The sequence below is a fragment of the Pongo pygmaeus genome, chromosome 9 (assembly GCF_028885625.2).
Source record: "Pongo pygmaeus isolate AG05252 chromosome 9, NHGRI_mPonPyg2-v2.0_pri, whole genome shotgun sequence".
NCBI lineage: Eukaryota > Metazoa > Chordata > Mammalia > Primates > Hominidae > Pongo > Pongo pygmaeus.
Genome location: NC_072382.2, coordinates 78,508,320 through 78,531,779, shown reverse-complemented (window position 1 = coordinate 78,531,779; position 23,460 = coordinate 78,508,320). Strand labels below are relative to the sequence as shown.

Below are 23,460 nucleotides of genomic sequence, written 5' to 3'. Positions count from 1 at the left end.
GAGAATTCAGGGCCTCCTCCATCGCCTGTGGAAAGCAGGTTACAAAGTGTCTAAAAAGAAAGCCTAAATTTGCCATAAAGAGGTTAAATATCTAGATTTCATAGTGAGTCATGGGGAATGCTGGCTTGGCTGAGTGAAAGCAAGACGTTTGTGCACTACCAATCCCAACCGCCCAATGTCAAATAAGAGAATTTTTAGGGGCAGCAGGATTTTGCCCCATCTGGATTCCAATTTTTTCCTTGATGGCTAAGCCGTTACATGAAGCCACAAAAGGGGGAGAAAAAAAAAAAACGCTCCTTTGGGAGACTAATCAGAAAATGCATTCAAACAAATCAAGGAAGCTTTAACTCAGGCCCTAGCCTTAGGACTACCAGATATAACTAAGTCTTTCTATGTGTTCATGAACGAAAAGGAATGGCTATAGGAGTTCTGACTCAAGTTATAAGGTCATAACATCACCCAGTAGCATACTTATCCAAACAATTGGACTCTGTGATGCTAGGATGGCCTCCCTGTGTTAAGGCATTAGCCGCCACCACCTTGCTAAACACAAGAGGCTAGAAAATTGACTCTAAGACAGCAGTTAACCATTCGGGAGCCACACTCAGTCATAACTCTGATGGACCGACTCGCAGTTCCTGTGTACCTAATTGGGGTGACGAGCCACTCTCACCATCTCCAGTTTCCTTAGTTGGGGTGGCAAGCCACTCTCGCCACCTCCAGTTTCCTTTTCCTAACCAACTTAGTGAGCCACTCTTGCTTCCTGTGTTGATTGGGGTGAGAGTTTCATCCGAATTGACAGCCACTCTCATCGCCCCCAGCCCCTCTGGGTCGGACTATTAGGCACACCCTGGGAGGTGATCAGGCTCCCTTTCTGTCCTTACAGGATGGGTCCTGCCTTGGACCCCAAAACCTTACCATGATTCCTGAAGTGCTCTGTTTCTAGAATCATCCTGTAGCTCCTCTCAGGTTATGTTGCGCTGCTGGGTAGGGGTGCCGGGTCACGGAGAGCTGATTTCCCCTCTGGGCTGAAGTTCTCCTGGCGGCGCCTGGGGCCACAGGTCTCCCCTGGCCCAGGGCTCCAGCCCCCCATAGGCAAGGGAGACAGTAAGCCTGCCATCTCCACTCCTGGCTGGCTCGCCAAGAAATGTTGCGGGAAACTGAGGAATGGAGAGACCAATATGAGAGTACAGGAAGATATTTATTTTTAGGTACGCACTGGCTGAGTGGATTTATATCCAAAAACCTGAGCATTAAACAAAGACAGAGCAGGGTTTTTATAAGTGGACTTACAAAAGTAAAACAAAAGCAGTTAATCATATAGTGCATAACTTGTGGCCTTGCATAGCTGGTGGCCTTGTAGCTGCGTCAAAAGAAAAACAAGAACTGGCTAAATACAGACATTTGTAAAACATAATCATGCTTAAGATTAATCATGCTTAAGCATAATCATGCTTAAGCCAGAGAAAGGAGTAACAGTAAAGGAATTTGTCTTTCTCTTTTTTTCTTTCTTCAACCTTGTTCTGGAGGGGAGGGATGTCTGGAGCCCATTCCTTTGGCCTTGGCTTCTCAAACAGCATTATCTTATAACTGTCCTTGAAGTGAGCTTGCTAGGCCGAGGAAAACTTGTTCTTTTCTTTTTAACCCTTGCCTTGCCTGTTACTTTTCTTGGAGTGAATGAATGCATATTTATTTTTAAATTTCTGCCTCAATCGCAGCGCTTTGGGAGGCTAAGGTGGGTGGATCACGAAGTCAGGAGATTGAGACCAGCCTGGCCAACATGGTGAAACTCTGTCTCTACTAAAAATACAAAAGTTAGCCAGGCGCGGTGGCACGCTCCTGTAGTCCCAGCTACTTGGGGGGCTGAGGCAGGAGAGTTGCTTGAACCTGGGAGGCGGAGGTTGCAGTGAGCCGAGATTGCGCCACTACACTCCAGCCTGGCAACAGAGCAAGGCTCCGCCTCAAAAAAAAAGAAAAGAAAAGAAAAGAAAATGGTTAAAATGGAAATTGTTACGTTTATTTTACCACAATTATTTTTTTTAAAGAAATGAGCTATCAAGCAAAGCAAAGACATGGGTAAATGTTGAATGTATATCAGTAAGTCAAAGAAGCAAGTCTGATGGCTTTTTACTATATAATTCTTTTTTTTTTTTTTTTTTTGAGATGGAGTCTGGCTCTGTTGCCAGGCTGGAGTGCAGTGGCATGATCTTGGCTCACTGCAACCTCCACCTCCCGGGTTCAAGCGATTCTCCTGCCTCAGCCTCCTGAGTAGCTGGGACTACAGGGGCCTGCCACCATGCCTGGCTAACTTGTATTTTTAGCAGAGATGGCGTTTCGCCATGTTGGTCAGTATTGTCTCGATCTCTTGACCTTGTGATCCACCCGCCTCAGCCTCCCAAAGTGCTGGGATTACAGGTGTGAGCCACTGTGCCTGGCCATGATTCTACTTATATGCATTATGAAAGGTAAAACTACAGAGATGAAAAACAAGTTGGTAGGAATTCAGTAAGGGAGGAGGATTGAATAGGTAAATCACAGGATATTTTAGGATGGTGACATTATTTTGTGTAATACCATAATGGTAGTGACATGATACATGATACCTTGCATTTGTCAAAACCCTTAGAACCTAACGTATGCAAATTAAAAATAAATCATTTAGGAGCTCAGATAGATCATCCCAAGATGAAATAAAGAACGTGACAAAATAATCTAACTGTATTATGAACAAACCTCAATGAAGGAAATGGGAGAAAATTGCTGACCTAAGTAACTTTGGAAATGAGTGGATTCTGTAAAACTAAATGCAAAAGGAATACAGACTAGGGAACAATATGGCCAAGTAGAGGCCTCCAGAAATTGTCCTCCCTGCAGGAACACCAAATCGAACAACTATGCACACAAAAAACACCTTCATTACAACCAAAAATCGGGTGAGTAATCATAGTACCTGGTTTTAACATCACATTAAGGAAAGAGGCACTGAAGAGGGTAGGAAAAATAGTCTCAAATTGTCTACAGCACCCCTCTCTGATCACCTAGCTGTGGCTGCATAGCACAGAGAGAGAATCTGTGCACTTGTGGGAGGGAGAGTGGAGTGATTATGGGACTTTGCATTGGAGCTCAGTGCTGCCCTGTCACAGCGGAAAGCAACACAAGGCAGAACTCAGCTGGAGGCCAAGGAGGGAGCATTTGCATCAGCCCTAGCCAGAGTCATATTACCCATCCCAGTGGTCAGAACTTGACCTCTGGCAAGCCACCACCATTTGGTGAAGGGCTCTGGGGTCCTAAATAAACTTGAAAGGCAGTCTAAGCCCTAAGGATTGCAATTGCTGGGCAAGTCCTGGTGCTGTGCTGGGCTTGGAGCCAGGGTACTCGTACTCAGGTACATGTGACATGTACATGGAGCCAGGGAGGCCAAGGCAGTGCTTGCATCATCCCTCTCCCAACCTCAGGCAGTGCAGTTCACAGCTCTGGGAGAGACTCCTCCCCTCTACCTGAGGAGAGATGGGAGAGTAAAGAGGACTTTGTCTTGCAACTTGGATACCTGCTCAGCCACAGTAGGATAGGGCACCAGACAGAGTCCTGAGGACCCCATTCCAGGGTCTAGCCATCACGTGACATTTCAAGACACACCCTGGGCCAGAAGGAAACCCACTGCCTTAAAGGGAAGGAATAATCAGCGGTGGTAACCAGGCATTATTCCCCCTGGGCCTTGGGTAGAACTCAGAGCTGTGTTGCCTTTAGATGTGACCCAGCACATTCCTAGCTGTGGTGGCTACTTGAATAAAGAAGACGGAGTAGTAAAGGGCATTTCGTCTTATGGCTTGGGTACCAGCTCAGCCACAGTGGGATAGAGCACCAAGCAGGCTCTTGGTGTCCCCAATTCCAGGTCTTGGCTCATGGATGGCATTTCTGGACCTGCCCTGGGCCAGAGGGGAGTCCTCTACCCTGAAGGGTGAGTCCCAGGCCTCACAGCATTCACCACAAGCTGATTGAAGAGCCCTTGGACCTTGAGTGAACATTGGTGGTAGCCTGGCAGTACTTGCCACGCGCTCAGGGCAGTGGTAGCCATGAAGAGAGACTCTTGTTTGTGGAAAGGGGAGGGAAGAGGGAGAAGGACTTTGTTTTGTGGCTTGGATGCCAGCTCAGCAGCAGTAGATAAGATTTCTAAGGTTCTTGGCTCCAGACTCTGGCTCCCAGTGGCATCTTTCGACACACCCAGGGCCAGGGGGACCTTACCACCCTAAAAGGAAGGACACAGACCTGCTGTATTTGCCACCTGCTGATTGTAGATCCCTTGGGTCTTGAGTGAATGTAACTGGTAGTCAAGCAATGGTCACTGTGGACCTTGGGTGAAACCCAGTGCTATGTTTGTTTCAGGTCTGACCCAGGACAGTCCCAGTGGTGGTGACCACAGGGGAACTTATGTCACCCCTCTCCCAGCTCCAGGAAGTTCAGTACAGAGAGAGAGAGACTTCATTTGTGGGGGACAGTAAAGGATGAGAACAAGAGTCTCCGCCTGGTAATCCAGAGAATTCTCCTAAATCTTACCCAAGACCACTAAGGCACTACCTCTGAGTCTTCAAGAGCCACAACATTACTGGGCTTGGGGTTTCCCCTAGTGCAGATACGGCTGCAGTGATAAACAACTTAAATCACAGCATCCAAGTCCCTTCGAATGGCTGGAAATCCTTCCCAAGAAGGACAGGTACAAACAAGCCCAGACTGCGAAGACTACAATAAATACCTAATTCTTCAATTCCCAGACACCGATGAACATCCACAAGCATCAAGACCATCCTGGAAAACATGACCTCACCGAATGAACTAAATAAAGCACCAGCCACCAGTCCCAGCTGTCTCTTAGCAGAACTGATCAAGCAGAAGAAAGAATTAGTGAGTTTCAAGACAGGCTATTTGAAAATACACAGCCAGAGGAGACAAAAAAGAGTTAAGAAGAAGGAAGCATGCCTGCAAGATCTAGAAAATAGCCTCAAAGGGGGAAATCTAAGAGTTATTGGCCTTATAGATCTGGGTAGAAAGTTCATATAAAGAGATAACGGATAGTTTTCCAAACCTAGAAAAGGATATCAATATTTAAGTACAAGAAGGTTGTAGAACACCAAGCAGATTTAGCCCAAATAAAAGTACCTTGAGACACTTAATAACCAAACTCCCAAAGGTCAAGGGTAAAGAAAGGACCCTAAAAGCAGCAAGGGGAAAAGAAAATTACATACAATGGAGCTCTAATATGCCCGGGAGCAGACTTTTCAGTGGAAATCTTAAAGGCCAGGAGAGAGTGGCATGACAAATTTACAGTGCTGAAGGAAAAAAACTTTAATACTAGAATAGTATATCCAGTGAAAATATCCTTCAAACATAAAGGAGAAACAAAGAATTCCCCAGACAAACAAAAGCTGACAGAGTTCATCAACACCAGACCTGTCCTACCAGAAATGCTAATGAGAGTTCTTCAATCTGAAAGAAAAGAATGTTAATGAGCAATAAGAAGGCATCTGAAGATATAAAACTCACTGGTAATAGTAAGTACACAGAAAAGCACAGAATATTATAACACTGTAATTTTGGTATGTAAACTACTCATATCTTCAGTAGAATAAAAGACGAAACTGTCAGTGTTACAGCTTTTTTAGAATTTGTCCAGCAGGCTTTCTTGTTTTTACTGGAAGCCTCCCTCGCAAAATATGAACCTGTCAAAAATAAAAAGTACAACAACTTTTCAAGATACAGACAATATAATAATATATAAATAGAAAAAGCAAAAGGGTAAAAAGCAAGCAGATGAAGTTAAAATGTAGAGTTTTTATACGTTTTCTCATTGCATGTTTGTTAGTTCATTTGTTTATGCAACCAGTGTTAAGTTGTCATCAGCTTAAAATAATGGGTTGTAAGATATTATCTGCAAGCCTTGTGGTAACCTCAAATCGAAAAACATACAACAGATACACAAAAAATAAAAAGCAAGAATTTAAAACATACCACCAGAGAAAATCACCTTCATTACAAGGAAGACAGGAAGAAAGGACAGAAGGAGGTGAAGACTACAAAACAACCAGAAAACAAATAAAAGGCAGTAGTAAGTTCTTATCAATAATAACATTGAATATAAATGGACTAAACTTCAATCAAAAGACACAGAGTGGCTGAATGGATTAAAAAAACAAGACCCAGTGATCTACTGCCTGCAAGAAATATACTTCTCCTATGAACACACACACACACTGAAAATAAATGGATGGAAAAAGAAACGGCAGGAGTAGCTATATTTTTATAAGACAAAATAGATTTCAGGACAAAAGCTATTTTAAAAAGACAAAGAATATTATTGTAAAATGATAAAGTGGTCAATTTAGCAAGAAGATAATAACAGTTATAAAAATATATGCACTCAACACAGGAGCACCCAGACATATAAAGCACATATTATTAAAGCTAAAGAGAGAGAGAGACCCCAATGCAATAATAGCTGGAGCCTTCTACACCACATTTGCAACATTGGACAGATCATCCAGACAGAAAATCAAAAAAGAAACATCAGACTTCGTTTGCACTATAGACCAAATGGACCTAATGATATTTACAGAACATTTCATCCAACAGCTGCAGAATACACATTCTCCTCAGCACTTACATCACTCTTAAGGATAGACTATATGTTAGACCACAAAATAAGACTTTAAAAATTGAAAAAAAAAAAGCCAGATGTGGTGGCTCACGCTGTATTCTCAGCACTTTGGGAGGCCAAGGCGGGCAGATCACCTGAAGTTGGGAGTTCGAGACCAGCCTGACCAACATGGAGAAACCCTGACTCTACTAAAAATACAAATAAAATTAGCTAGGTGTGTAGGTGCATGCCTGTAATCCCAGCTACTCGGAAGGCTGAGTCAGGAGAAGCGCTTGAACCCGGGAGGCGGAGATTGTGGTGAGCCGAGATCGCGCCATTGCACTCTAGCCTAGGCAACAAGAGCGAAACTCCGTCTCAAAAAAAAAAAAAAAGAAAAAGAAAAAATTGAAAAATAATTGAAAAAAAGAAATTATATCAGGTATCGTCTCTCACTACAATGGAATACAACCAGAAATCAATAATAGAAGGAGTTTTGAAAACTATACAAACATATGGAAATTAAACAATATGCTCCTGAGTGATCATGGGTCAATGAAGAAATTAAAAAAGAATTTTTAAAATTTCTTGCAACAAATGAAAATGGAAACACAACATGCCAAAACCTATGGGATACAACAAAAGCAGTATGAAGAGGAAAGTTTATAACAATAAGCACCTACGTTAAAAAAAAAAAGTAAAACATCAAACAAACAACCTAATGATGCATCTTAAAGACCTAGAACGCCAGCTTGCTGGCTCACACATGTGGCCAGCACTATGGGAGGTTGAAGTGGGCAGATTGCTTGAGCCCAGGAGTTCAAGACCAGCCTGGGCAACATGGCAAAACCCCATCTATATAGAAAATACAAAAGAGAGAGAGAGAGAGAGAGGGAAAGAGAGAGAGAGAGAGAGCTAGAAAAGCAAGAGTAAATCAAACCCAAAGTTAGAAGAAGAAAAGAAATAATAAAGATCAGAGCAGAAATAAATGCATTTGAAATGAAGAAAACAATACAAAAGATCAACAAAATGAAAAGGTGCTTTTTTTTTTTTTTTTTTTGAGACTGAGTCTTGCACTATTGCCCAGGCTGGAGTGTAGTGGTGCGATCTCGGCTCATTGCAACCTCTGCCTCCCGGGTTCAAGCAATTCTCCTACCTCAGCCTCCTGAGTAGCTGAGATTACAGGCACCTGCCACCACGCCTGGCTAATTTTTCTTTTTTTTTTTTTTTTGTACTTTTAGTAGACACAGGGTTTCAACATGTTGGTCAGGCTGTTTTTGAACTCCTGACCTCTTAATCCACCCACCTTGGCCTCCCAAAGTGCTGGGATTACAGGCATGAGCCACTGCGCCTGGCCGAAAAGTTGCATTTTTGAAGTGATAAACAAAAGTGACAAACCTTTAGCCAGACTAAGAAAAAAAGAAGTTCCAAATGAATAAAATCAGAGGTGAAAAGGAAGACATTACAACTGATACCACAGAAATTCAAACTTCATTAGAGACTACTATGAACAACTGTATGCCAATAAATTGGAAAAACCTAGAAGAAATGGATAAATTCCTAGACACATACAACTTACCAAGATTGAACCATGAAGAAATACAAATCCTGAATAGACCAGTAACAAATAATGGGATTAAAGCTGTAATAAAAGTCTCCCAGCAAAGTAATTTACCAAACATTTGAAGAATGTAAATTGGTAAATTGGCAAATTACCAAACATTTAAAGAAAAACTAATACCAATCCAACTTAAGTTATTCCAAAAAATAGAGGAGGCGGGAATACTTCCAAACTCATTCTATAAGACAAGTATTACCCTGATACCAAAACCACACAAAGACACATCCAAAAAAGAAAACTACAGGCCAGTATCTCTGGTGAACATTGATGCAAAAATCTTAACAAAATATTAGTAAACTGAATTCAACAACACATTAATAAGATCATTTATCATGACCAAGTGGAATTCATCCCAGGGATACAAAGATGGTTCAACTTAATCAATGTAATACATCATATCAACAGAATGAGGGACAAAAATCATGTATCATTTCAATTGCTGCCAAAAAAGCATTTGATAAAATTCAACATCTTTTCATGATAAAAATCCTCAGCAAACTGGGTATAGAAGGAACATGCCTCAACACAATAAAAGCTATATATGACAGACCCACAGCTGTTATCACACTGAATGGGGAAAAACTGAAAGCATTTTCTCTGAGTTCTGGAACAAGACAAAGAAGCCCCCTTTCATCACTGCTATTCAACATAGTACTGAGCAATCAGACAAGAGAAAGAAATAAAAAGCATCCAAATTGAAAAGAAAGAAGTCAAATTGTCCTTGTTTGCAAATGATAAGAGCTTATATTTGGAAAAACCTAAAGACTCCACCATAAAACTACTAGAACTGGCAAACAAATTCAGTAAAGTTGCAGAACACAAAATCAACATACAAAAATCAGTAGCACTTCTGTATTCCAACAGTGAACAATCTGAAAAAGAAAGAAAGTAATCTTATTTATAATAGCTACAAATAAAATAAAATATCAAGGAATAAACTTAACCAAATAAGTGAAATATCTCTACAATGAAAACTATGAAACACTGATACAAGAAGTTGAAGAGGACACCCAAAAAGTGAAAAGATATTCCCTGTTCATGAATTAGAAGAATCAATATTATTAAAAAGTCTGTATTACTCTAAGCACTCTACAGATTCAGTGCAATCCCTATCAAAATATAAGTGACATTCTTCACAGAAATGTAATCCTAAAATATATATGGAACTGCAAAAGACCCAGAATAGCTAAAGCCATCCTAAGCAAAAACGACAGAACTGGAGGCATCACATTACCTGACTTCAAATTATACTACAGAGTGATAGTAACCAAAATAGTATGGTGCTGGCATAAAACCAGACACATAGACCAGTGAAACAGAATAGAGAACTCATAAACAAATCCATATAACTACAGTGAACATTTTTGACAAAGATGCCAACAACATATCTTGGGGAAAGGACAGTCTCTTCAATTAATGATGGTGGGAAAACTGGATATCCATATGCAAAAGAATGAAACTGGACTCCTATCTCTCACCATATACAAAAATAAAATTGAAGTGGATTAAAGACTTAAATCTAAGACCTGAAACTATGAAACTACTAAAATAGAACATTGGGGAAATTTTCCAGGGGTATTTTGTGGGTCTGTCATATATGGCTTTTATTTGTAGCTATTGGGTAAGGATTTCTTGAGTAATAGCTCATAAGCATAGGCTACCAAACAAAAATGGACAAATGGGATCACATCAAGTTAAAAAGCTTCTACACAGCAAAGGAAACAATCAACAGAGTAAAGAGAAAACCCACAGAATGAAAGAAAATATTTGCAAACTATCCATCTGACAAGATATGAATAACCAGAATATATAAGGAGCTCAAACAACTCAAAGGGAAAGATATAATAATCTGATTAAAAAATGGATAAAAGATCCGAATAGACATTTCTCAAAAGAAAACATACAAATGGGAAACAGATATTTAAAAAGGTGAAATGCAAATGAAAACTACAATGAGATATCATCTCACCCTAGTTAAAATGGATTTTATCCAAAAGATAGTCAGTAACAAACACTGGCACAGATGTGGAGAAAGGGGAACCCTCATACACTGTTGATGGGAGTACATATTAGTATAACCCCTACGGAGGACAGTATAGAATTTCCTCAAAAAACTAAAAATGGAGCTACCATATGATCCAAGAATCCCATTGCTAGGTATATACTCAAAGGAAATCAGTATGTTGAAGACATATCTGCACTCCCTTGTTTATTGCAGCACTATTCACCATAGCCAAGATTTGGAAACAACCTCAATGTCCATCAACAGATGAATGGATAAAGAAAATGTGGTATATATACACAATGGAGTACTATTCACCCATAAAAGAGAATGAGATCCTGTCATTTGCAACAACATGGATGGAACTGGAGGACATTATGTTAAGTGAAATAAGCCAGGCACAGAAAGACAAACTTCTCATGTTCTTACTCATTTGTGGGAGCTAAAAGTTAAAACCATTGAACTCACAGAGAGTGGAGAGTGATGGTTACCAGAGACTGAGAAGGCCAGTGGGTGAGAAATGGGGATGAGTAACATATATAAAAATATAGTTAGATACAATGAATAAGATCTAGTGTTTGATAGCACAACAGGGTGACTGCAGTCAGCAATAATTTGTTGTATATTTTAGAATAACTGAGGGAGTACAGTTGGAATGTTTGTAACACAAAGAAAGGATGAATGCTTGAGGTGATGGATACCCCTTTACCCTGATGTGATTATTACACATTATATGCCTGTATCAAAATATCCCATACACTCCATAAATACATACACTTACTATGTACCCATAAAAATTAAAAATTAAAAAAAAAATTTCTCTAGCTTTATCTTACATGTTTTACCACCAGCTAACATATATAACATTAATAATTAACATCCCAGGAATAACCCAGTACTGAAGACCCAATGCTCCACCAAGTGAACCTTGCCCTCCCATGAAAGAACACTTGACAAAGCTACTGACTTACTCACCATTGCTCTAGTGCAGTACTACCACCCTTGGCCCTGGGCAGACAGGGCCCTGTCACCCTCCATCCCACTGTGGAGTACCCACCTTGAAATTTTAAGTTTCTCTCTTTTGACTGGGACAGGCTGGGACTAGTAGTGTTCTCCAGGTGGGATGCTCTAAACTCAGTTTCTCCCCTTCAAGTACTCTCTAACCTTCTTCCTAGTGCATGGGGTCAAACAGATGTCCTGAGGAGCTGCAGAACTTGTGCCAATGGGGTGGTCTCAGAGCCCAGTGGCCAGGCCACATTTCCAAAAGGACAGTCTGTGGGGCAGATCACTCCTGCTGGCCAGCACAATATTATTTTACTGGCTCATGTGAAGTTGGACCATTAGGATGGTGCCGATGCAGATTTCGGTTGACTGTCACAAGCAGACACTGAGCTGCTATACCTTAGCACTTTGTTGATCTTCCCCCTCATATATGTTGGAATTTCTGCTGCTTCTCTACTACTGACCTTTTGGCTTGGGCTGCATGTGTGGGGCTGTCCACTGACTCTTGGTGTGTACACTGTGACACCTCCTATCCAGAGCACTCCTGTGCAGATGGGCCACTCATCTATTCTGCCTGCTGATGAAAGGGAAGGTTCCACTGACATTGAGGAAGAGTACATTCAAGGAAATGCAATGATAACACCCTAATGAGTTCAAGAGAAGACATAGTTGGAAGGTGAGTCATGTGTTTGTGCCATAAAATCTGAAATGATAGGCTGGGCATGGTGGCTCACGCCTGTAATCCCAGAATTTTGGGAGGCCCAGGCCGGGGGATCACCTGAGGTCAGGAGTTCGAGACAAGCCTGACCAACATGGAGAAACCTTGTCTCTACTAAAAATACAAAATTAGCCAGGCATGGTGGCGCATGCCTGTAATCCCAGCTACTGGGGAGGTTGAGGCAGGAGAATTGCTTGAACCCGGGAGGCAGAGGTTGCAGTGAGCCGAGATCGCACCATCGCACTCCAGCCTGGGCAACAAGAGTGAAACTCTGTCTCAAAAAAAAAAAAAAAAAAAAACAACCCCTGAAATGATAATTTAACATTACCAGAAAAGTAGTTATCATTTCCATTCAGACTCTGGGTAAGATGTGCATTTGTGTTAGTCATCAATGAAGCATGATAACAGTCTTTATAACGGAGTCACTGGAGCCACGTGCTTATGGTGGATGATTCAGTGTCATGAGTTAAAGGTTTTGAGGATCAGCAGAAGCCAAAAGGTCTATATTGCTTCAATACAAACAGGTTCCAAACAGTCATGGCATTGTGAGTAATAACAGCATTGCTACCTTCTTGAGGAGCTATGAAACCGTGAGGAATGGTGCATTTGAAAATAAAGAACATAAAAAGATGGTTCTCAAACCAGAACAGAAAGACACGGCACTTGGACACTACAAAGAATCTTCATGCGCACTGACTTGACAACAAATACCTGAATACCTCTTCTATACTCATTCTAAATCTTCATCAGTAAATCACCATAGCTCACATAAGCTCATGAGTTTTGCAATACATTTTAAAACATATTGTTAATATTAACATTCCCCCCACCCGTACACACACCCACACACACTGGCCCAGGGCCTTGCATGCCCCAGGGAAATAGTTTTCTGTGGAAGGTGGTGGCAGCAAGTTTGCACCCCCCTCCACCCCACCACCCCTTGGGGCATTTGGCATTGTCTGGAGACAGTTTTGATTGTCACAGCAGGTGGGAGCGGGCATTGCTACTGGCATCTAGCAGGCAGAGGACAGGGATCCTATGAAACATCCTGCAGTGCACAGGACAGCACCCAGGACAAAGAATTGATTTGGTCCCAAATGCTATTAGTGCCAAGATTGAGAAACTCTGTTAGGGCATCCCTGTTCTAGTAAACTTATTCTTAGGCGTATCTGTTCCCCTACAGCAGTGTTTTTCAAAAGGAGCCACAGACCACTGCCTCAGACTCACATGGATGTCATTTAAAATGCCTACTTGCTGGGCACGGTGGCTCACGCCTGTAATCCACTTTGGGAGGCCGAGGCGGGCAGATCATGAGGTCAGGAGATTGAGACCACGGTGAAACCCCATCTCTACTAAAAAAAAAAAAAAAAAAAAATTAGCCAGGTACGGTTGTGGGCGCCTACATGTGGTCCCAGCTACTCGGGAGGCTGGGGCAGGAGAATGGCATGAACCTGGGAGGCGGAGCTTGCGGTGAGCCGAGATCGCGCCTCTGCACTCCAGCCTGGGTGATAGAGCGAGACTCTGTCTCAAAAAAATAAAAATAAAAAATAAAAAAAATAAAATGCCTACTTACAGATCCTTACTCAGATCTCTGTGATGGGGTCCTGGAATAAGCTTCCAGTGATTCTTGAAACTGTGAGAGCTGGTGCTCCGGAAATGGCCTTGGCCACCCATCTAGATTCCTTTACCCAGGGGTTTGTTCATTCTCTCAACAAATATGAATTGGGTGCCTAGTCTGTGCCAGGCACTGTGCAAGGCGCTAGGGACAGATGAAGTCTCTGTCTTCAGGTGCTTAAGTTGGGGCAGGGAGCCAGAAAATAATAAACATATAATATGAGATGAGTGGTAGAGGTGCTGCAAATTAAAACTACACAGGTCAAAGGGGATAGAAAGGGACTGGGGATGGATTTGTGTGTTTGTGCTACTTTGTGAGAGTATCTAGGGGAGCCTTTCAGGCAGAGGAATAGCAAAAGGGAGGAGGCCAGTGGGCAGAGCAGGGTGAAGGAGAGGCATGGTGTTGGGAACTGAGGCCAGAGAGGAAGCTGTGTATCAGGTCACCCAGGGTCGGGCGGGTGAAAAGGCCAGGGGTAAGAGATAAGCAGAATTGGAGGATACAGACTCTGATAGGATCTTGGAATGCTGTGAGTAATGGGGAAACTGCTGGGGGTGGTGGGGGGAACTCAGTGATAGGGGTTTTGCATTGCAATACCCACAACAGCACAAATGTTTAAGTGAAGGAACGTTTGGCCACATTTGTCAAATGCCTACAATTTGCCAGGAATTTACACACGTGTTCTGATTTGAACTTACAACAATACTATGAGATGAGTGTTACTGTCCCCATTTTATAGATAAGAAAATTTCAGACCCAGAAAAATTAACCTGACAAAGGTTATACATGACAAATTATTAGAAGGAGGGCCGGGCGCGGTGGCTCATGCCTGTAATCCCAGTACTTTGGGAGGCCGAGATGGGTGGATCACAAGGTCAGGAGTTCGAGACCAGCCTGACCAACATAGTGAAACCCCGTCTCTACTAAAAATACAAAGATTAGCTGGGCATGGTGACATGTGCTTGTAATCCCAGCTACTTGGGAGGCTGAGACAGGAGAATTGCTTGAACCCGGGAGGTGCAGGTTGCAGTGAGCTGAGATCGCGCCACTGCACTCCAGCCTGGGTGACAGAGCGACACTCCGTCTCAAAAAAAAAAAAAAGGAGAGGGTCTTATTATTTGATCCTTAGAGGACTTTATTATTTGATCCTCAGTTCTTACTTATTTTCTCGTGTTGCTGTCATTGATTCCTTCTTAGTATTAAATTTGAAGAAAAAAAATGATGTTACTGGTAGGAAGGCACTGGAAAGATGGCAAAACAGCAGGTGTGGCTAGAGTTTCATGTGCTGGGCTGTCCTCGCTGTTCGTCACTTACACACTTGGCCTGGCCCAAAATGCCACAAGATGGCAGCATCTTAAACTCATTTGTTTGGTGGCCATTCATGCTCCACAGTCGACTTTTTCAGTATGAAGATACTGAATAAAAAATAGCGCTTTGGGAGGCTAAGGCAGGAGGATTGCTCAAGCTCAGGAGTTCAAGACTAGCCTGGGCAACATGACAAAACCCCATCTCTACAAAAAATATAAAAACTGGCCAGGTGTGGTGGTGCGTGCCTGTAGTCCCAGCTACTTTGGAGGCTGTGGTTGTAGTGAGCCGAGATCATGCCACTGCACTCTAGCCTGGGTGACAGAGCTAGACTCTGTCTAAAAAAAAGAGGGTTACAGCCCATATTTAGAAATGGAGTCATTATAACAAGAAATATGTATCTGGAAATAGAGTGAAAGCCCCTAAGTTCACAGAAATATTTTACCCATTCACAAGCATTAGGCATTTGCCTCCATCCAAGTAAGCAAGATTTTAAAAAATCATTTTCAATGCCATGTGAGAGTTACGCAAAATAGTAGAATGCAATAATTTCAAGTTTCCATTTGGGGCAGGAGAAAAACCTGTGTAAAAATTCTAGCTCTGACATTTAGCTACATGATGTTGGGCAAATGAAAATCATTTCAAACTTATTTCTTCATTTGTGTAATTCCTACCCCTTAAGTTAACTGTGAATATTAAATAGCACACATAGAGCTCTAGGTGAAGTGCTTGACACCACTCAATGTGTAGTAGCCATTATATAATAATTATTTATTGTTGTTTTTCTCTAGCTTCCTAATGCCAGAATGGTAGGAAACCTTAGAGATTATCTAGTCCAATGCCTCTCCATCTTGGATGCACTTTGGAATCACTTGGGGAGCTGAAAAAGTCTGCTGCCCAGGATCCTAGCCCAAGGCTTTGGTCTGGGGTGCAGCACAGGCATTAGGAGACAGTCTCCTCTGTCACCCCAGGTTGGAGTGCAGTGGCAAGATCATGGCTCATTGCAGCCTCGACTTCCTGGGCTCAAGCCATCCTCCCACCTCACCCTCCCCAATAGCTGGGACTACAGCTATGCACCACCATACCCAGTTGAGTTTTGTATTTTTTGTATAAATGGGGTTTTGCCACGTTGCCCAGGCTGTGAACTCCTGAGCTCGAGCAATCCACATGCCTTGGCCTCCCAGAGTGCTGGGATTACAGGCGTGAGCCACCGCGCCCGGCCCATTTGGCTTTCTTAAAGCTCTCTGGATGATTCTACTGCCAGGCAAGGTTTCAGAGCCCCGACACCGGGCAGTGGTCGACTTGTGGTTTGGTAAGAGAATTTACTGACAATAGTATAGGTTTGAAAAAAGGAAAGTTTATTAGAAAGGAAGAATGTTGCAAAAGGGTGCAGCAGGGTGCCTCAGTGAGAGGACTGAGAGCGCTGCCCTCCATGGGTTTTTCCTTAGGGGTATTTATGGTTGTCAAATGAGTTTTGGCATTCCAGAGATGTATAGAAACTTTAGTTACTTATAAGTTTTTTTGGGGGAAGGAAATCTGAAACCAGAAGCCTGCTTTAGATAATAGGAAAGTCCTTTTGGTGCTATCTTGGCTCACTGCAACCTCTGCCTCTTGGATTCAAGCAATTCTTGTGCCTCAGCCTCCTGAGTAGCTGGGTCTGCAGGCACCCGCCACCAAGCCTGGCTAATTTTTTTTTTTTTTTTGTATTTTTTTAGTAGAGATGGAGTTTCACCATGTTGGCCAGGCTGGTCTCAAACTTCTGACCTCAGGTGATCTGCCTGCCTCAGCCTCCCAAAGTGCTGGGATTACAGGTGTGAGCCACCATGCCCCTCAGGGAAGTCTATTTACTTCTAATTTTCTCCCAGATAAGGAGTTTTGCCTCTGTATGGCCTGTTTGATGGTCACCAGATGGTCTTTCTTCCCTTCTAAATTCCTCAGATAAGGGGTTTTAGTCTCTGGGGCCTGTTCAGTGGTCACCAGGTGATTTTCACTCTCCTCGTTTTCCCCCAACCAATATTTTGGTCAAATCTTTGACCCTTTAATTCCTCCATGCTCATGTCTACCTACTGCCTATTGGTGTTATGTGCATCTGTGTGAAGAGACCACCAAACAGGCTTTGTGTGAGCAATAAAGCTTTTTAATCACCTGAGTGCAGATGAGCTGAATCCGAAAAAGGAGTCAGCAAAAGGAGAGAGATAGGGGTGGGGCAGTTTCATAGTATTTAGGTAGGTAGTGGAAAATTACAGTTAAAGGTTGTTGTTCTCTTGTGGGCAGGGGCAGGGGTCACAAGGTGCTTTGTGGGCAGTTCCTGAGATTCATTGCCCAGGAAAAGGAATGTCACAAGATCAGTTAGGATGGGGCAGGAATAAATCACAGTGGTGGAATGTCATCAGTTAAGGCAGGAACTGGCTATTTTCACTTCTTTTGTGGTTCTTCAGCTGCTTCAGGCCATCTGGATGTATACATGCAGCTCACAGGGGATATGACGGCTTAGCTTGGGTTCAGAGGCCTGACATTCCTGTCTTCTTATATTAATAAGAAAAACAAAACAAAATAGTGGTGAAATGTTGGGGCGGCGAAAATTTTGGGGGGTGATATGGAGAGATAATGGCGATGTTTCTCAGGGCTGCTTCGAGTGAGATTAGGGGCAGCGTGGGAACCTAGAGTGGGAAAGATTAAACTGAAGAAAGATTTTGGGGTAAGGGGTGACATTGTGGGGTTGTTAGAAGGAGCATTTGTGTATAGAATGATTGGTGATGGCCTGGATGCGGTTTTGTACGAATTGAGAAACTAAACGGAAGACACAAGTCCAAATAAGAGAAGGAGAAAAACAGGTATTAAAGGACTAAGAATTGGGAGGACCCAGGACATCCAATTAGAGAGTGCCCAAGGGGATTTAGCGTAATTATATTCTTGGTTGGCGAGTTTTTGGGCTCTGTCCTTGAGTTTTTTTTTTTTTTTATGTTGTCATATACCAGGCCAGATTGATTTAGGTAAAAACAACAGTCTTCATTTAAAAATATACAGAGTCCTCCTTTTTTAGCAGTAAGTCGAGGCCTATTCCTGTCTTCTTATATTAATAATAAGAAAAACAAAATAAAATAGTAGTGAAGTGTTGGTGTCATGAGGGGAACAGGAAGCTGTTTGCTAGCGCTTCTTTAGGTAGCCTATCAGCATAAGCATTGCCCTGAGCAATGGGATCTGATGCCCTTTGATGCCCCTTGCAGTGAATGACCCCAACTTCCTTGGAAGTAGAGTAGCTTTAAGAAGAGTTTATTTATTAAGGAGGCATTAATAATGGAGGACCCTTGTGTAGTGAGGAAACCTCTTTCTGCCCATATAACAGCATGGTGGTGAAGGATGTGGAAGGCATACTTGGAATCTGTGTAGATATTGACACGTAGTCCCTTTGCAAGAATGACAGCTCAAGTTAAGGCAATGAGTTCAGCTTGTTGAGAGGTAGTGGAAGGGGGCAGGGCCGTAGACTCAATGATAGATGTGGAAGACACTATAGCATAGCCTGCGTTTACTGGTGATTGGTGATTGGGGGTGGAGGAACTACCATCAGTAAACCAACTGTGGTCTAGGTGGGGAACAGGAAAGAGGGAAATATGGGGAAATGGGGAGAATGCCATGTGGATTAGAGAGATACAGTCATGGGGTTCAGATGTAGTATCAGGAATAAGATGAGAGGCTGGATTGAAATCTGACCCAGGAACAATGGTAATTGTGGGAGATTCAACAAATAGTGAGTACAGCTGAAGGAGCGGGGGGTGGGGGACAGTATATGCATCAAACGTGAGGCGGAGAATAGATTTTGAAAGTTATGGGAACTGTAGAGAGTAAGTGGAACATAGCTTGTGATTTTGAGGGCCTCTAAAAGTATTAGAGCAGCGGCAGCCACCGCATGCAGACATGAGGGCCAGCCTAAAACAGTAAGGTCAAGTTGTTTGGACAAAAAGGCTACAGGGCTCAGTCCTGGTCCTTGTGTAAGAATTCTGACTGTACAGCCCTGCACTTCAGCTGTGTGTAATGAAAAAAGTTGGGATGAGTCAGGGAGAGCTAGTGTGGGAGCAGTCTCTAGAGCTGTTTTCAAGGAATGGAAAGAGGAGTGGGGAAAGGATTTAAGATCTATGGGGTCAGCTAGGTTTCCCTTTGTGAGTTTATATAATGGTTTTGTTAGGATGGCAAAACCAGGTATCCAAAGGCGAAAGTATCCAACCACGCCCAGGAAGGAAAGGAGTTGTTGCTTTGTAGAAGGGGTTGGGGTTTGAGAGATCAGCCGGACATGATCGGCAGGGAGAGCAGGCGTGTTTTCATGAAGAATTATGCTGAAGTAGGTAACAGGTGGAGAAGAAATTTGAGCTTTGGAGGGGGATACCCAATATCTCTTGGAGAATAAATGTTGAAGGAGCAGGAGTGTGTCTTGTTGAGAGGATTCAAAGGAGGGGCTACAAAGTAGAAGGTCATCAATATATTGAATAAGGTGAGAAGCACATGGGTGGAAAGAAAGTAAATCATGAGAAAGAGCTTGGCTGAAGTAATGAGGGCTGTCCCTGAAGCCTTGCAGCAGTACAGCCCAGGTAATTTGCTGAGACTGATGGGTGTCAGGGTTAGTCCAAGTGAAAGGGAAGAGAGGCTGGGATGAAGGGTGTAAAGGAATGGTAAAGAAAGCATCTTGGAGATCCAGAACAGAATAATGGGTTGTGGAGGGAGGTATTGAGGATAGGAGAGTATATGGGTTTGGCACTACAGGATGGATGGGAAGGATGTTTGATTAATAAGGCAAAGATCCTGAACCAACCTGTAAGACTTGTCCGGTTTTTGGACAGGTATGATTGGGGAGTTGTAACCCTTTTAAAGCCTGCCATGGGATGGGATATTGGCATAGAGTGGGGTAAGGGATTAGGTTTTAATGGGATGATAAAGTGTGCATGATTGGTCACTAAGGAGGGAGTAGGGGTATCCCATAATTATGGATTATGGTAGGGAGGTACAAGGGGAGGATGTAAAAGAGGTCTTGAGTTGGGTGAAAGTACAGCAATGAGATGTGGCTGTAGCCCAGGAATAGTCAGGGAAGTAGATAATTTGGTTAAAATGACTCGGCCTAATAAGGGAACTGGGCAGGTGGGGATAACTAAAAAAGTGCATAAAACAATGTTGTCCAAGTTGACACCAGAGTGGGAGAGTTTTAAGAGGTTTAGAAGCCTGGCCGTGAATACCCACAACAGTTATGGAGGCAAGGGAAACAGGCCCTTGAAAAGAAGGTAATGTGGAGTGGGTAGCCTCCATATCGATTAAAAAAGGGATGGACTTACCCTCCACTGTAAGAGTTACCTGAAGTGTCTGTGATGGTCCAGGAGGCTTGCAAGGTGATCGGGCAGCATCAGTCTTCAGCTGCTAAGCCGAGAAGATCTGGGAAGGACTCAGTCAGAGAGCCTTGGGCCAGAGTTCCAGGGGCTCTAGGAGTGGCTGCTGGGCGAGTTGGACAGTCTGATTTCCAGTGGGGTCCTGCACAGATGGGACATGGCTTAGGAGGAATCCCAGGCTGTGGGCATTCCTTGGCCCACTGGCCAGATTTCCGGCGCTTGGAGCAAGATCCTGGGGGAGAAGGTCCAGGAGAAATGCCTGGCTGCTACGGTTTAGGCATTTTGAAGTTCTTGTTTGCTGGAGATGTGGCTGGGGTTTCTCTCACAGTGGAGGCAAGTAATTGCAACTCAGAAATACACTGCCGCTTGGCTGCCTCTTCTCTATTATTGTACACCTTGAAGGCAAGGTTAATTAAGTCCTGTTGTGGGGTTTGAAGGCCGGAATCTAATTTTTGGAGCTTTTTCTAATGTCAGGAGTGGATTGGATAATAAAATGCATATTAAGAATGAGACGGCCTTCTGGCGTCTCTGAATCTGGGGTGATAAAGTGTCTAAGGGTTTTTGCCAAACAGGCCATGGACTGGGCTGGGTTTTTATATTTGATGGAAAAGAGCCTAAACGCTAACTGATTTGGGAGAGGTCAGCTAAAGAAAAAGGAGCATTAACCTTGACTATGCCTTCAGCTCCAGCCACCTCTGTAAGAGGAAATTTTTGGGCAGGTGGGGGAGGGCTAGTCGCGGAACGAAACTGTAAGCCGGACCGGGTGTGAGGAGGGGAGGTGATAGAAGGATTATAGGGTGGAGGAGCAGGGGCTGAGGAAGAATTGGGATCTCGCTTGGCCTGGCAAGGAGCAGCCTGGGGAGTGGGGAAAGGTCAGATGGGTCTGTAGAAAAGGAGGATTCAAAGGGCTCAGAGCTTGGGGTGGAGCCTGAAGGAACAGACAGGAGAGAAAGAAGAAAGATTTGGGACGAGTCACATTGGGAGCAGAGACTAGGGAGGGACCAATGTGTAAAGAATGCTTAGACGTCAGGCACCTCAGACCATTTGCCCAATTTTCGACAAAAATTATCTAGGTCTTGTAGGATAGACAAATCAAAAATGCCATTCTCTGGCCACTTGGAACTATTTTCGAGTTTGTATTGGGGCCAAGTGGTATTACAGAAGAAAATAAGATGTTTAGGTTTTAGGTCAGGTGTTAGTTGAAGGGGTTTTAGGTTTTTAAGAACACAGGCTAAGGGAGAAGAAGGGGGAATGGAGGGCAGAAGGTTGCCCATAGTGAAGGAGGTAAGTTTAAAGAGAAAGGTAGAGACATGGGGTTGGGGGAGGGGGTGAGCAGCCCTGGGCTGTAATGTGGGTGAGTAGCCAAAGCAGGTGTCCCCACGGTTGACTTCCACCAAGGAAATGTGGGTAAATGACCAAGGCAGGCATCCCCGTGGTGATCAGACACCAATGGAATGTGGGTGAATGATCAAGGCAGGTGTCCCTGCAGTGATCAGACACCAAGGGAAGACTGTCTTCCCAAATTCATGACCGATGTCGGAGTTTTTGAGTTCACGGATAAAATGTGTCTCCTTTGTCTCTACTAGAGAGGAAAAAGAGCTGGAATTGGAAGGACAGGGAGACTGAGGGGTAGTGAGAGAGGCTGGAGAAGAGAGTGAAGAGACCACTTACCTGATTTGAAATTGGTGAGATGTTCCTTGGGCTGATTTCAGGACCCAAGGTTGTAGGTGGATCTCCTCAAGGAGTGAGGGCAAGGACAGGGGACCAGTCTCCTGAAGGAGTCCCCCTGTCCCAGGTCTTCAGCACCAAATGTTACATGCATCCGTGTGAAGAGACCACCAAACAGGCTTTATGTGAGCAATAAAGCTTTTTAATCACCTGGGTGTAGGTGGGCGAATCCGAAAAAGGAGTCAGCAAAGGGAGAGAGATGGGGTGGGGCAGTTTTATAGGATTTGGGTAGGTAGTGGAAAATTACAGTTAAAGGGGGTTGTTCTCTTGTGGGCAGGGGCAGGGGTCACAAGGTGCTTGGTGGGGAGCTCCTGAGATTCATTGCCCAGGAGAAGGAATGTCACAAGGTCAATTGATCAGTTAGGGTGGGGCAGGAACAAATCACAGTGGTGGAATGTCATCACTTAAGGCAGGAACTGACTATTTTCACTTCTTTTGTGGTTCTTCAGTTGCTTCAGGCCATCTGGATGTATATGTGCAGGTCGCAGGGGATATGATGACTTAGCTTGGGCTCAGGCCTGACAATTGGGGTCTCAAGAAAGGCAAAATACCACGGTGAAGAGGGGTGTGGAGTCTGGCTACTTCCTGCTGAAAGGGGGCATCGAAGGGATAGGTTGCATTTTTTCCTTTCTTGCTCTGTCATGAAGGGAATGAAGGGTCATGAAAAACTCGTTCAGGACAGGGAAAACCGGATTCCATCAAGAGGCCTCATGCAAATGGAAGTTGCTGTTACAGGCTGATATTGGGATTGCATAGCCATCTGTAGGTGGAATCTTTGCAATCTGGAAGATATAAATTTAGTGAGCGTGTTAAAAAAAAAAGCAGGGATCAGATATTAAAAGAAGAATGACAAGGAACAAAGGTCCAAGGAATGGGAGAAGCCAAGTGACTTTTGGAAACCAATTAGTAAAAGTTTTGGTCCAGTCTTTGTTACTTTGGGAAAGTGTGTGTAGTCATTTGCCTTGTTTGAAAATTTCTTGGACATCAGTTTCCACTTCTCCGGACACATTAATGTAGGTGCAACAGGTTTTGTTGATGACAGCAAAGACTCCTCCCTCTTCAGCTAGGAGGTAATCCAGAGCACATCTGTTACCAAAAACCAGAGGAACCAGATACCTGCTTTGGAAAGTAGGGAAGTCTAATTACTTCTAATTTTCCCCAGATAAGGAGTTTTGCTTCTGGATGGCCTGTTTGATGGTCACCAGGTGCTATTTGCTCCCTTCTAAATTCTAAATTCTCAGGTAAGGAGTTTTTTCTCCGGGGCCTGTTCAGTGGTCACCAGGTGATTTTCAGTCTCCTCATGTACTAAGTACCCAGGGTAGAGAATTATTTCTCCAGACCAATACCCTCACTGTACAGATGGGAAAGACAAGCCTGGAGAAAATGAAAGTGATTTGCCTGGTGGCATGAAATCAAGAACTCAAACTGAGGTCTGCTGACTCCTAGTCATGGGTTCTCTCAGCACTCGACACTGCCTT

General features: G+C 43.4%; 1 non-coding gene across 1 annotated transcript; it reads left to right on the top strand.

Annotated features, from left to right (window-relative positions):
- Window positions 1-5,637: 5,637 nt before the first annotated feature.
- On the top strand, window positions 5,638-5,698 carry LOC129009115 (U7 small nuclear RNA). The gene has a single exon (XR_008492655.1). It is a non-coding gene; the product is annotated as a U7 small nuclear RNA (small nuclear RNA).
- The last annotated feature ends 17,762 nt before the right edge of the window (window positions 5,699-23,460 follow it).